Source organism: Odocoileus virginianus, chromosome 33 (genome assembly GCF_023699985.2).
Source record: "Odocoileus virginianus isolate 20LAN1187 ecotype Illinois chromosome 33, Ovbor_1.2, whole genome shotgun sequence".
NCBI classification, from domain to species: Eukaryota; Metazoa; Chordata; class Mammalia; order Artiodactyla; family Cervidae; genus Odocoileus; species Odocoileus virginianus.
In genome coordinates, this window is record NC_069706.1 from 29213873 (window position 1) to 29228456 (window position 14584).

The 14584-nt window shown below is 35.7% G+C and overlaps 1 protein-coding gene and 1 long non-coding RNA gene across 7 annotated transcripts in view; one reads left to right on the forward strand and one right to left on the reverse strand.

The window, feature by feature from the left end:
* The window catches only part of AUTS2 (activator of transcription and developmental regulator AUTS2), a 1185004-nt gene that overhangs the window by 647376 nt on the left and 523044 nt on the right, over window positions 1-14584 (reverse strand). The window lies entirely within an intron of this gene.
* On the forward strand, window positions 4334-6329 carry LOC110122312 (uncharacterized). Its single transcript, XR_002309191.1, has 2 exons — window positions 4334-4458; window positions 6049-6329. It is a non-coding gene; the product is annotated as an uncharacterized lncRNA (long non-coding RNA).

The window sequence follows — 14584 nt, forward strand, 5'->3', positions numbered from 1 at the left end:
CCTTTTAGATCATTCATTTAAAATGAATATTAATTCATCTAAAATGAATTTAAAATGAACAAATTTGAGTCAGTTGCAGTGAGGTGGATGAACCTAGAGTCTATTATACAGGGTGAAGTAAGAAAGACAAAAACCAGTATCATCTATTAACATATGTATAAGAAATGTAGAAAAACAGTACTGATGAACCTATATAGAGAAGAAATGGAGACACACAAATGGAACTTGTGGACAAAGCAGGGTACAGAGAAGCTAGGAGAACCTGAGAAAGCAGCACATTGCGTGCATGTGCTTAGCCACTCAGTTATGTCTGACTCACTGAGACCCCAGGGACCAGGCTCAGCAGGCTCTCCTGTTTAAGGGATTCTCCAGGCAAAAATACTGGAGCGGGTACCAATTCCCTTCTTCGGGGGATCTTTCTGACCTAAGGACTGAACCCAGGTCTCCTGCATTGAAGGCACTGTCTTTACTGTTTGAACCACAAGGAAAGCCCCATATACATATTATATACATCATGTGTAAAATAGGAAACTAGCAAGAAGCAGCTAAATAACACAGGGAGTCCAGTCTGGCACTCTGTGACAATCTAGATGGGTGCGATGGGGTAGGGGAAGAGAGGTTCAATAGAGGTTGTGTCTGGCACTCTGTGACAATCTAGATGGGTGGGATGGGGTAGGGGAAGAGAGGTTCAATAGAGGATGTGTGTGTGTGTGTGTAGTGGTGGTATATAGCCTTGTCTAACTCAATGAAACTATGAGCCATGCTGTGTAGGGCCACCCAAGACAGACGGGTGATGGAGGAGAGTTCTGACAAATGTGGTTCACTGGAGAAGGGAACGGCAAACCCCTTCAGTATTCTTGCCTTGAGAACCCCATAAACAGTATGAAAAGGCAGAAAGATAGGACACTGAAAGATGAACTCCCCAGGTCAGTAGGTGCCCAATATGCTACTGGAGATAAGGGGAGAAATAACTCCAGAAAGAATGAAGAGATGGAGCCAAAGCAAAAACAACACCCATTTGTGGATGTGACTGGTGATAGAAGCAAGGTCCGATGTTGTAAAGAGCAATATTGCATAGGAACCTGGAATTTTAGGTCCATCAATCAAGGCAAAGTGGAAGTGGTCAAACAGGAGATTGCAAGAATGAATGTTGACATTTTAGGAATCACTGAGCCAAAAAGGACTGGACTGGGAGAATTTAACTCATGTGACCATTATATGAACAATTGTGGGCAAGAATCACTTAGAAGAACTGGAGAAGCCAGCAAAAATACACTCTGGAATGTAGTACTTTGATGCAGTCTCAAAAACAACAGAATGATCTCTGTTCATTTCCAAGGCAAACCATTCAACATCACAGTAATCCAAGTCTATGCCCTGACCAGTAATGCTGAAGAAGCTGAACAGTTCTATGAAGACCTACAAGACCTTCCAGAACTAACAACCAAAAAAGATTTCCTTTTCATTATAGGGGACTAGAATGCAAAAGTAGGAAGTTAAGAAGCACCTGGAGTAACAGGAAAAATGGCCTTGGAGTACAGAATGAAGCAGGGCAAAGGCTGATAGAGTTTTGCCAAGAGAACACACTGCTCACAGCAAACTCCCTCTTCCAACAACACAAGTGAAGACTCTACACATGGACATCACCAGATGGTCAATACCTAAATCAGACTGATTATATTTTTTGCAGCCAAAGATGGAGAAGCTCTATACAGTCAGCAAAAACAAGACCGGGAGCTGACTGTAGCTCAGGTCATGAACTCCTTATTGCCAAATTCACACTTAAATTGAAGAAAGTACAGAAAACCACTAGACCATTTAGGTAGGACCTAAATCAAACCCCTTACAATTATACAGTGGAAGTGAGAAACAGATTTAAGGGATTATATCAGATAGAGAGCCTGATGGACTATGGACAGAGGTTCGTGACATTGTACAGGAGACAGGGATCAAGACCATCCCTAAGAAAAAGAAATGCAATAAAGCATAACGGCTGTCTGAAGAGGCCTTCAAAGAGTTGTGTAAAGAAGAGAAGCGAAAAGCAAAGGAGAAAAGGAAAAATACATCCATCTGAATGCAGAGTTCCAAATAATAGCAAGGAGAGAGACGAAAACATTCCTCAGTGATCAATGCAAAGAAACAGAGGAAAACAATAGAATGGGAAAGACCAGAGATCTCTTCAAGAAAGTTAGAGATACCAATGGACTATTTCATGCAAAGATGGGCACAATAAAGGATAGAAACAGTATGGACCTAACAGAAGCAGAAGATATTAAGAAGAGGTGGCAAGAATACATAGAAGAACTATACAAAAAAGATATTCATGACTCAGATAACCATGATGATGTGATCACTCACCTACAGCCAGACATTCTGGAATGCAAAGTCAAGTGGGCCTTAGGGACCCTAACTACGAACAAAGCTAGTGGAGGTGATGGAATTCCAGTTGGGCTATTTCAAATCCTTAAAGATGATGCTGTGAAAGTGCTGCACTCAATATGCCAGCAAATCTGGAAAAGTCAGCAGTGGCAACAGGACTAGAAAAGGTCAGTTTTCATTGCAATCGCAAAGAAAGGCAATCCCAAAGAATGCTCAAACTACCACACAATTTCACTCATCTCACACGCTAGTCAAGTAATGCTCAAAATTCTCCAAGTCAGGCTTCAACAGTACATGAACCATGAACTTCTAGATGTTCAAGCTGGATTTAGAAAAGGCAGAGGAACCAGATATCAAATTGCCAACATCTGTTAGATTATTGAAAAAGAGAGCTCCAGAAAAACATTTATGTCTGCTTTATGGACTATGCCAAAGCCTTTGACTGTGTGGATAATAACAAATTGTGGAAAATTCTGAAAGAGATGGGCATACCAGACCACCTGACCTGTCTCCTGAGAAACCTGTATGCAGGTCAGGAAGCAACAGTTAGAACTGGGCATGGAACAACAGACTGGTTCCAAATAGGAAAAGGAGTACGTCAAGGCTGTATATTGTCACCCTGCTTATTTAACTTCTATGCAGAGTGCATCATGAGAAACGCTGGGCTGGATGAAGCACAAGGTGGAATCAAGATTGCTGGGAGCAATATCAATAACCTCAGATATGCAGATGACACCACCCTTATGGCAGAAAGTGAAGACCTAAAGAGCCTCTTGATGAAAGTGAAAGAGGAGAGGGAAAAAGTTGGCTTAAAACTCAACATTTAGAAAACTAAGATCATGGCATCCAGTCCCATCACTTCATGACAAATAGATGGGGAAACAATGGAAACTGTGACATATTTTATTTTGGGGGGCTCCAAAATCACTGCAGATGGTAACTGCAGCCATGAAATTAGAGGACGCTTACTCCTTGGAAGGAAAGTTATGATCAACCTAGACAGTGTATTAAAAAGCAGAGACATTACTTTACCAACAAAGGTCCATCTAGTCAAGAATACTGTTTTTCCAGTAGTCATATTTGGATGTGAGAGTTGGACTATAAAGAAAGCTGAGTGTAGAAGAATTGATGCTTTTGAACTGTGGTGTTGGAGAAGACTCTTGAGAGTCCCTTGGACTGCAAGGAGATCCAACCAGTCCATCCTAAAGGAAATCAGTCCTGAATATTCATTGGAAGGACTGATGTTGACGCTGAAACTCCAATACTTTGGCCACCCGATGGGAAGAACTGATTCACTGGGAAAAATCCCGAGGCTGGGAAAGATTGAAGGTGGGAGGAGAAGTGGACAGCAGAGGATGAGATGCTTGGATGGCATCATCGACTCAATGGACATGAGTTTGAGTAAACTCCACGAGTTGGTGATGGACAGGGGGGCCTAGCTTGCTGCAGTCCATGGGGTCGCAAAGAGTCGGACATGACTGACCTGAACTGATATATATATGTATATATATGATTTTATATATAATTTACATATATATATATAAAATTATAACTGATTCTTGTTGATGCACAGCTGAGACTACCACAATATTATAATGCCATTACCCTCCAATAAAAAAAATCACCTCTAAGGTAAATATTGATTTAAAAATGTGTTAAGGGAGACTGCAGCAATGCTCAATTTAATTATTCCTCAATACTGAGTTAAGACCTTATTATGTACATGACCCAGTGCTCCATGAATTTGGAGGTTTTCCCATCTTGGTAGGAACAGACACTATTACTCCCTATATGTGAGTGCCAGACACTGTTCTCGCTAATCCTTTTGGATGATTCGTTCCTCAGTCTCAAGCAATTTCTATTTATGCATGAGCTGAAAAGGACTTTGCTTAATAATGGAAAGGAATTCTCTGGAGATTCTGGAACTCCTTCTCTCTAGTCCTGAGTCCTAGAACTCTAGCTTCCTTGTTCTTTCTAGATTATCAGTGACTTCTAATGCAGAGAAGTCTGCTGGGCTCCACCTGGTACCTCAAAGCTACCTCCCAACCCCGCATGAAGGTCTGCAATTCTCTTGAGACAGTAAGTTGAGACAGTCATAAAATCATGACATAGATTTCCTGTCTTTCAGGCACCGCTGTCCTTCACTGCCATAAACCCAGTGTCTTGCAAAATTCTGTTTTATGTCATCTTGTTTTCTGATGGGATAGTAGATTCGGTCCTGGTTACTCTGTTTGCTTAAAAGCTCAAATGTCTTCATAAGTATTTTTCTTTAGATATCCTACCATCATCCGGCAGAGGCAGAAACTTTGGTTAACTTACTGCTACTATATCCACAGAAACTAAAAGAGAAGCAGGCACATTTGTTAAATTATCAATGCTAACTACAAATGTATACTGTACCACAAAAAAGATTCTGTAGAAAGGTGCCAAATATCAAATGCAGATGTCTATCTTGAAGCAACAGAAATTCTAACTTGTTAGTCTTCTTTGTCTATTTATCTGCTTTGAGCTCAAATAACTAAGAAATTTACATCCACTCAGGAGGAGAACAGCTCTTTGCATTTTTCATCAATGAGATTTCTGTGTGCTTCTGTTTACTCTTTATACACACCTAAAATCTTAGAATTGGAATAGTAAGCTCTTTATCTGTAGATCTAAATATCTGTAATTCAGAAAGGCCTCTAATATGTATAAGTGTGTAATGTTTTCCTACCTCCATATGGTATTAATAAGAAGTTTATAAAGTCTCTAAAATTAAGAGTTCTGTTCTGGCAGGCTACTGAGTATAAATAAGGTCCTACATAAACTAAATATTCCTAAAATTACCAGAAAGCAAGAAATTAAATTTCTAATACTTTAAATGTGGTAGATTAAAAAATAATTCTTACATAAACAAACTCAAAAACATTTTCTAAATCTAGGTTCACATAATTTAGGTGAACACCTGCCAAACAAGATCAGCTTAATAAAATTTTTTTTAATAAAAAACAGCTATGTATTCTTAGTATTTTATGAGTGTTAAATGTAATACAAATGCATATTTTAATTCTACTTGTCATGTCCTTCCCAAATATGTACAGATTAACTGCTCAAATAAGCTACCATTATTTCTCCTCTATGTTCAGGATTACAAAAACCTTAATTTGACTGAATTGAATCATTATTCTAATGAACTTCATTCAACAATAATTATGTTGCAGTATGTCGGTTTGAACATAATTTTCAAGATCTTTAAGTAACTTAAAACCTAAAACTAATATTAAATTGAGTTCTTTAATGGATATTCATTACTTACCTAGGCCATATCTAAGAATGAATACTGAAATATTGATTACTAAATCCACTTTTATGTATATATGGTTTCAGTTTTTATTTTTATAAGCTACAGAGAGTCTGAATATTTCAGTTAATGACATGCTCATTTTTGCTACGAGATTGTATAAGGGATGTGTATGGCTGTAGAAAATTAGTTATGTTTATTCATGATCTTTGCTAAAATGCTAATATGTGGCAGGCAGTGCACAATTATCTACCCCTTCAGTTTTTTTTTCCTGTGAATAAGTTAGTTACTTTAGTTAAAAGTTGTAATACAAAAAGTTGACATTACATTTAAGAACAGCAATTTCTAAAATATACATGTTAAAACTCTTATGTGCTCTATTTTTGAAGGAAAAGAACACTTCTGACCTAAAGTAGCGGTTTTGAAGATTTTTGGTTTCCAAACACCCTTTCAACACTCAAAATTTACAGAGGACCTCAATCAGTTTACTTTGTGTGGGTATCTGTGTTTGTGTATCTGTGTGCGCATACTGAAAACTGAAAATACATTACATGCTTATTTACTCATCCATTTCTAACTAGCAACAATGAACACACTGGACATTAATAACATATTAGTGATATTACAGAATTAATCCTGACTTTATGGAACCAGTAAAATGAATCCTTAAGTAAGGTGTCAGTTTGTTCCAGAAAATGAAAGTGTCATGAGGACAAAACTTGAAAAGTGAATTTTATTTGCATTGGTTTGTAATCTTTGAATATGAAACTAAAGAAATGTGTTAAAATCATACCAACGTTTGTCCAATTTTAAGAGGTTGTTTCATTAATTACACTTTTGTCTAAGACCTTTTTGCTAGTTTGTTTGCTTTGCTTGCCACAGAAACAACTAAGTTTTCTTCTTGGTTACAATATTCCTCTTATGAACTCTCATCAAATTTTCCACTTTGGAAATTATACCTGCTTAATTAACCACAGCCTTAATTTACATCTCTGTTATTTTACACATAGTTTATTGTTTTACTCTGATGTTTCCTTTTAAGCCCTGCACCCAGCAACAGGCTAGGCTAGGGCTCTTGTTTAGTTGCTAAGTCATGTCCTACTCTTCGTGTCCTATTATTCTGCGACCCCATGGAGTATAGCACACCAGGCTCCTCTGTCCGTGGGATTTTCAAGGCAAGAACATTGGAGTGTGAGATATGATAAATAACCAAGACTTCAAGGGAAAGGCTCATGAGGACAGGCTTCTCCTGTCATTACTTTAACAACTTTAAGAGCAGATCAGTGGGCTGAGTCAGGATTTCCAGGGCTTTTTTTAGTTGAGAAGCAAAGAAATTCATAAGATTAATAACCTAAGATCCAGTGGAGCAAGAATGAATTATAAAGGACTGAATGAAGTGATGAAGGTTCATCAGTTATTTTTTTAAATTTGTTTAAAACATCATTGATACTGTTTTAATGTCCTGTTTTCTGTTTCAGTTTTCTTAATATATCTACACTCCATAACAATTTAGTAGATTCTGCTTTGTAAACTAAAATATTTTTAAATGATATCTTATTCTCACTGACCTCTAAAAATTCAGAAACTCTTGAGGCTTATTTTTCATGAAATGAGTTATTTGCAAAGATTCAATAAGAACTGGTTTTCCTATTTACCAGAATATGCCTAGAAAAATTCCAAGGTCTTGTGTGGAATGCCATATTTGAGGGTAATGCTTATTTAATCAGATATAATTAGACACGTTTAAAGAATCAAGGTTGGCCTTACAGAGCCATTATTAACAAAATGCTCCTAGAAAAAGTACCCTGTTACCTGGCTGACAGGGTCCAGTCTAATAACTAGGAAAAAAAATATGACTTCCGGGTGGGCCACTGTGGGATATTTAGGGAACTATAAGAAGAAAGAAATTCACCTAAATATACATGTACTGCAGGTGGTGGAGAAGTTTCCTGAGTTTGACTTTCCAGACTCAAGACAGCAAGTATTAGACTTTCAAAAGTACCATATTAACTTCCGACAAAATCTTCCAACAAAAGCAAACTGTAAAATGTTTAAATATAAAGTGATAATCCTGCTGTACCTATGTAAATAATCACACCAAATCTAATGAAACCAACCTTTCTTCAGACTTTTTTTTTATCAAACAGTGGAAGATCTGTGCTTCAAGGGAACACTATGCATTATCTACAGTGAACTCTTCAAAATTGTTTTTCTCATTTCATAAGAGCCAATTTCCATCTCTATAAATTACAGATATGTAACAGCAATGCAAAATAATTTTTATCTGCAATCAAGCAAATTCTGTCTTGTCATATTGAGGTTCAACTGACCGCCCTCAAAGTCAGTTCTATTTTCATTTTTGCATTCATTTAATATTCCTCATCTACAATTTTGACTGTTCTTTGAATTGGGAAAGTTATAGTATCTAACCAGTTTCTTCATTACTAATTAAATGAAATCTTTGAAACTTGTACATTTTATAATGTATAAGAGTCATGCTTTACCTTTGCTTTGAAAATCATCTCTTAAACTAATCAACTATTCAAAACTTTAATACCCTCAGATTCTATTTTCTATCTACAAATACTCTTCCACTATTTCCTTGTGTTAAGGGTGCTACATTAGAAATTTTTGTTTAAATTCTCTGAAATTCTTTCACTCTCCCAGACAAAATATCAGTCACATTTGGAATGTTTAGAGTCCAAAGTTTTAATGATTTGCAAATGTAGGCTATACCCAAAAATGAAAATAAAGAGGTGGTTTTGATAGTCACCTACTCACACATATGTTCACATGCACAGTCTTAAATTTTTAAATAAAATTGAATCACTGATCCTAAACTGCATATCAGATTATTTCATGCTCTGAAACTGTGAGTGATCTTTATTAGATGCAAAGGTTTCTTCCAAAATATTAGAAGAGAACTGTGTCCACAGAGAAGTACAGAGCACTCAATTTTCAAGATTTGAAGCTGAAACCCTAAGAAGCAGAAAGCTTTGTATGTGACAGCTTAAATGCCTGTAATCAAACTAATTGGCAGCACAATGACCTGGAATGAGCTTAAAAGTGCTATAATAAATGTTTAGCAATCAGTGGAACAATCCTTTATTGTTCAGGCTCACATTTTGCAGTTTTATCATCTTACAGAATGAAATTGGGGGGGCAGGCTGGAGAGCAGAAAATAGGAGAAAAGGAAAAATATGTAAATAATTCTATTACTTCAAAAGAGTAAACGAGTGAAACTATTGCTGAATGATGGGAAAAAGAGTTAAAATGTAATAAAATTAGCCTAATGACTAAAATCAGGAGTAAAAACATTAAATGAGCTATCTGTTGCCTAAAGAAATACTCTGAACATACAAACTGACAGAAACACAGATTCTATTAATGAAAATGTAATGTATTATAGGGCTTCCCAGGTGGCTCAGTGGTAAAGAATTCTCCTACCAAGGGCAGGAGACGAGGGTTTGATCCTAGGTCAGGAAGATCCCCTGGAGAAGGAAACCCACTCCAGTATTCTTGCCTGAGAAATCCCATGGACAGAGGAGAGAGCAAGGCAGGCTACAGTCCACAGGGTCACAAAAGAGTTGGACACAATTTTGTGACTAAACAACAACAAACGTATTATACATAAAACTCACTGGATAATTTTCTCAAATAGAGGAGTACCTGGACCCCTAAAAGTAATTCTAGCAAGAACTCATGGAATCTTCTTCCTGCCCTCTGCAAACATAAAAACATTCTACCCAAAACTTGAGAGTCTGCACATAAGTATGACAAAGAAACTATGTGGCAGAAAAAATATCAAGTACAAATAAAGGTCAGATTTAAACAGATATTTAAATGACTCTTGGACAAGCAATATTATAGCAAGAAAAGATACAAACATTTGTTAAAACAAATGTGTTTATAATTAAATCATGTGGTAATGACAACTGAAAAGGTCTCTAGAATTAATCATACATGTGTACAACTAAGGTCTATGAACATGTGTCAGGATGACTCCTCAAAAATCTCTTGAGAAACTTATTATGAATCAAATGCTTCTAGGTTAGCTGAGGTGAAGGTGCTGAAACTGATACTTTTGAAAAGTAAAAACCTTTCGAGGAAATACCACACTTAAAAAAAACACACAGGTCAAAGGAGAAATCTCAAGATAAATATCTTCAACTAAGTGAAAATAAAATATAACATTGAAATTTGTGGAATACAGTGAAAAGAGTCCTAAAGAAACTTTATACCAATGAATCCATATATTAGAAGACTTTTAAAATCAATAATCAATGTTTCCACATAAGGAAATGATAAATCAGAGCAAATTAAATCCTAAGCAGAAGAAAAAAAATTAATACAAATTAGAGGACAAATCAATGAAGTTAAAAACAGAAACTCAATAGAGAAGATCAATAAATCCAAAAGCTGGTTCTCTGAAAAGGTAAAAAAAAATCAATAAGCCTCTATCCAGGCTAACTTAGAAAAAGAAAGAAGACATAATTTATTAACATTGGGATGAAAGTGGGGACATCACTACAAATCCCATGGACATTAAGCAAATAATAATGAATATAAAGAAGGACGCTATGCCACAAATAATATGACTTGGATGAAATGGACCAATTCCTTGAAAGATACTTCTGTCATAACTCAAGAAGAAATAAGTAATCTGAATAAGCCTGATTAAAGAACTTGAAGCAATAATTATCTTCCAAACAGAAAGCACAAGAACCAGATGAGTTTACTAGTGAGTTCTACCAAACACTGAAGTATGAAATTATGCCAATTCTCTACAATCTCTTTCAGAAGGTAAAAGAAGAAAGAATACTTTATAACTCATTCTATGAGGCCAGCATTACTTTAATATCAAAACTGGACAGAGACATTAGAAAAAAACTACAGATCAATATCTTTCATGAACATCCATGCAAAAATCCTCAATAAAATATTATCAAATCATACCCAACAATGTATAAAAAGAAATACACATCACAAATGAGTAGGATGTATGCCAGAAAAGCAAGAACAACATTTGAATACTAATTAATGCAATCTATCACATCAGCAGACTGAAGGAGATTAATCATGTGAGCATATCAATAAACAAAAAAAAAAGCATTTGAAAAAATCAATACTCATTCATGATAAAAACCTGTCAGCACACTGGGAATAAAAGGAAACTTCCTATCCTTGATAAAGCATACCTACAAAAAAATCTACAGCAAATATCATACACACTGGTAAGAATCTCAATGCTTTTCTGTAAAACCAGGAACAAGGCAAGGATGTTTCCTCTCATTACTCCTTTGCAACATCAAACTGGATGTCCTAGCTAATACAATAAGACCAGAAGAGGAAATAAAAAGTAAATAGTTTTGGAAGGAAGAAATAAAAATGTCTTTATTCACACATGAAATAATCACCTATGTAAAAAATCCAAAAGAAATATTAAATGCTCCCTTTAGAAACAGTAAGTGAAAAGAGTAAGGTTTCAGGAAACAAGATTAATATTATGAAGTTCAATCACATTCCTATATGACAGCAATTAACAAGTGGAGTTTAAATTTTAAAACATATTATCATTTACATGAGCACCCCCCAAAGTAAAACATTTAGTTATTAACATAACAAAGCACACACAAGATTTATACCAGGAAAGCTATTACAAAACTCTGATGAAAAACATCAAAGAAGAACTAAATAAAAATTCAGAGATGTTCCATGTTCATGAACAAGAAAATTCAATACTGTCAAGATATCACTTCATCCCAACTACATCTACAGATTCAATGCAATTCCAAGCAAAACACCAGCAAGACATTTTCTGGATATTGACAAACTGATTTTAAAGCTTATATGGGGAGGCAAAAGACCCAGAATTTCCACTTAAATGATGAAGGAGAAAAACAAAGTTGAAGAACTGACAAAACACAACTTCAAAACTTATTTCTAAGTATTATTATTTGTTTATAGTAATCAAGACACTGTGATATTGGCCAAAAAAATCCCACCAAACGAACAAAAAACCCCAGACAGATTAATGAAACAGAACTGAGAGACAAAAATAGACACACAAAAATATAGTCAACTAATCTCTGACAAAGAAGCAAAGGGTTCTTCTTTGCTTACTAGTTACAGCCCCTGGTAACCACCATGCTACTCTCAGTTTTCACAAGTTCAACTTTTTAAGATTCAACATATAAGTGGTAACTTATAAGTTAATTAAAAACAGGCAAAGGACCTAAAACAGATATTTTTTCTAAAGAAAGACAGCCAACAGGTAGATGAATAGAGGCCCAACATTATTAATCATCAGAGAAATGCAAATCAAAACAACAAGGTGTCACTTCACAGATGTTCAGATGGCTTTTATCAAAAAAAAAAAAAAAAAGATAAAAAAATATTGGCAAGGATGTGGAGAAAAGGGGACACTTATATGCTGTTAGTGGAAATGTAAACTGGTTTGGCAATTATGAAAAACAGAAAAAGAGTCCACCACAAAATTAAAAATTAAACTACCATATGATCTAGCAAACTTACCAACTGCACACTCACATTCACTGCAGCATTATTCACAACAGCCAAGATAGGGAAACAACCTAAGTATCTGTCAGTGAATAAATGGATAAAGAAGATATGATGTCTGAATAATAACATATATACATGTTCTTCTATATGTTCAATATATATATATGTTATTATTCAGACATGAGAAAGAAGGAAATTCTACAATTCACGACAGCCTGGATATACATTGAAGGCATTATGCTAAGTGAGGTAAATCAAAACAAAGACGAATACTATATGATATCACAGGGTGGTCTGTGAAGTCTCTTCTTACCCAGAGATTTTGTAACCCTCAGACTACATAAAATAAAACTAATAGGTCTATTTTAATTCACAAATTGAAAGTTAGTAATTTAGCAACAAATAGATGCAAATATCTTGTAACTGTTATTGTGCCTCTGTACAAACACACCTTAAAGCTTTCATTTGGTCACGATGTTTAATATCTGATAAAAAGAACACTGAATTCTCTAGTTTTCTTTGCCTCTCAGAATGTATTAACGTTTCTTTTGTTCAGAGAAGTCAGGTTGTCATATCACAGAGTTAGTACTGTTACCAAGTCATTTTTTAAATATATTTTAAATAAATTCTAAAGGAGCCAAATTGCTTGCCTCATTTGGGTTTAGGATTGAGATGTTAACTTACTATGATTCTCTCTGCACAGGATACAGCCCTACCTTCCCTCTGCAGAGTCAGGACTATTTCCCACAAAAATAGGTTACTTACAGGAGCCTCTTGCAAGAGATAAAACGTCAATGTTTTCCACAGAGACGAAAATGGAAATGGAGAACTTTGGGGAGTTATTTGAGAAATGTGGCCCACTATGGGCTTGAGTGAGTTCTTGCTTGGTCTCTGTAATGCTACCTACATCATTCAGATTCTCCCCAATTTCCTTCTGGAGCTTTTCAGTGGTACTTACAATCATTTGTTGGTCTGGGCAAGATTTTATGAGATGCAATGAACATATGAAATATTAGAAGTACACTGGGAACCACAGCTGTTATGCCTTGCTGCATTTTTAATGGCTCCTTAAAATCAGAGGCCACTACACACAGCAGCGCATTTAGACGGGAAACACTGCAATTATCTGGCTTCACCACTCCACTGCAAATATGTGAGTACACTACAGTTTATAAGCCCCTAATAGACAGTCATCACCTTTGGCAAGGCTTCCACTGCAAGCTACAATCTGAATTTATTACCAGGGAGTGGTCAAGAGAGACTGAAAGTCTTTTTTGTTTGTTTTGTTTACATCCTATAAACCAAATACCGAAAATATGAAAGAAAAGAAATCACATGTAGTATATGTAGTATAAGGCAGGTCCTTTTAACGTGACTGTTAGTGAAGCTAATTACAACAAGAAAACTGGAGATCATTCATTAGCCTAGTAAGCAAATTAGGTTTGTTAACAGTGATTTATAATGCCAATCTTTGGGTAACTGTGTTGGTCTTTTCGAGTATACGTGTATGGGACCTGACAGTTTATTAACTGTGCTGTATCTAAACAGCTTGTCACCAAGGTGCTTTTGTTAAAATGATATTGTGTTTTAAATGGATAAACATTTTTGCATGAGCAAAATGCATTTTAAATGTTTGGCTTCTGAAGTCAAGTACTAGGAGATAAGTGAAGTGTCTCAAACCATCTAAGCCTCCAATAACTCTTATTTACTGCTGGAGCTGACTATAGGAAAATGTGACACTTGGAGTTAAAATAGCACTTTTCCTTTTTAACAAGCCCCAGTTGTGTTTTTTAACCTCTTTTCAAATGGTACTCTTGGTATTTCACCAAGCTCTAAGTTCCTTATGCAATGGATTGGGAAGCATTTCATTTACAATTTCAGGAAAAATATTTTTTAAAGCAGTTAAGCAAAGAAATCAGTCTTTGATCTGAAAGATTCTTCTGATTGATAGTCCATAAAACTCCAGGCCAGTTAAATCTATCAAAATAAAGGTTGTGTGGGTAGTCAGAGTAAACCTTGGGGTTTCACACTGCCCATGGTTTAGTTTATATTGCTCATACCAACTCATTCAACATTTCTGTAATTTGGAAATCCCCAACAAGGATAAGACAATCTCCTTTAAAGCCAATGCTGGGAAACAGCTTTAAAAAAATAAATAACATTACTTTCTGAATTCCATGACAGAGACCTGTACGTTCCCTCTGGGACTGTCAATACACTGCTTACTTCGTTAAAAGCTTTACCACACCATCTCTATGACCAAATACAGATATACTAGCTATGGGACAGAATAAGCTTATAGCCTATTTCTATGTGCTTATGTAACTGAATAATGCAGATATAAAAGCACTGCTCACCACTGTTAATTTCAAAGAAAGGCAGACTTGGTCACTCATTGAGCAG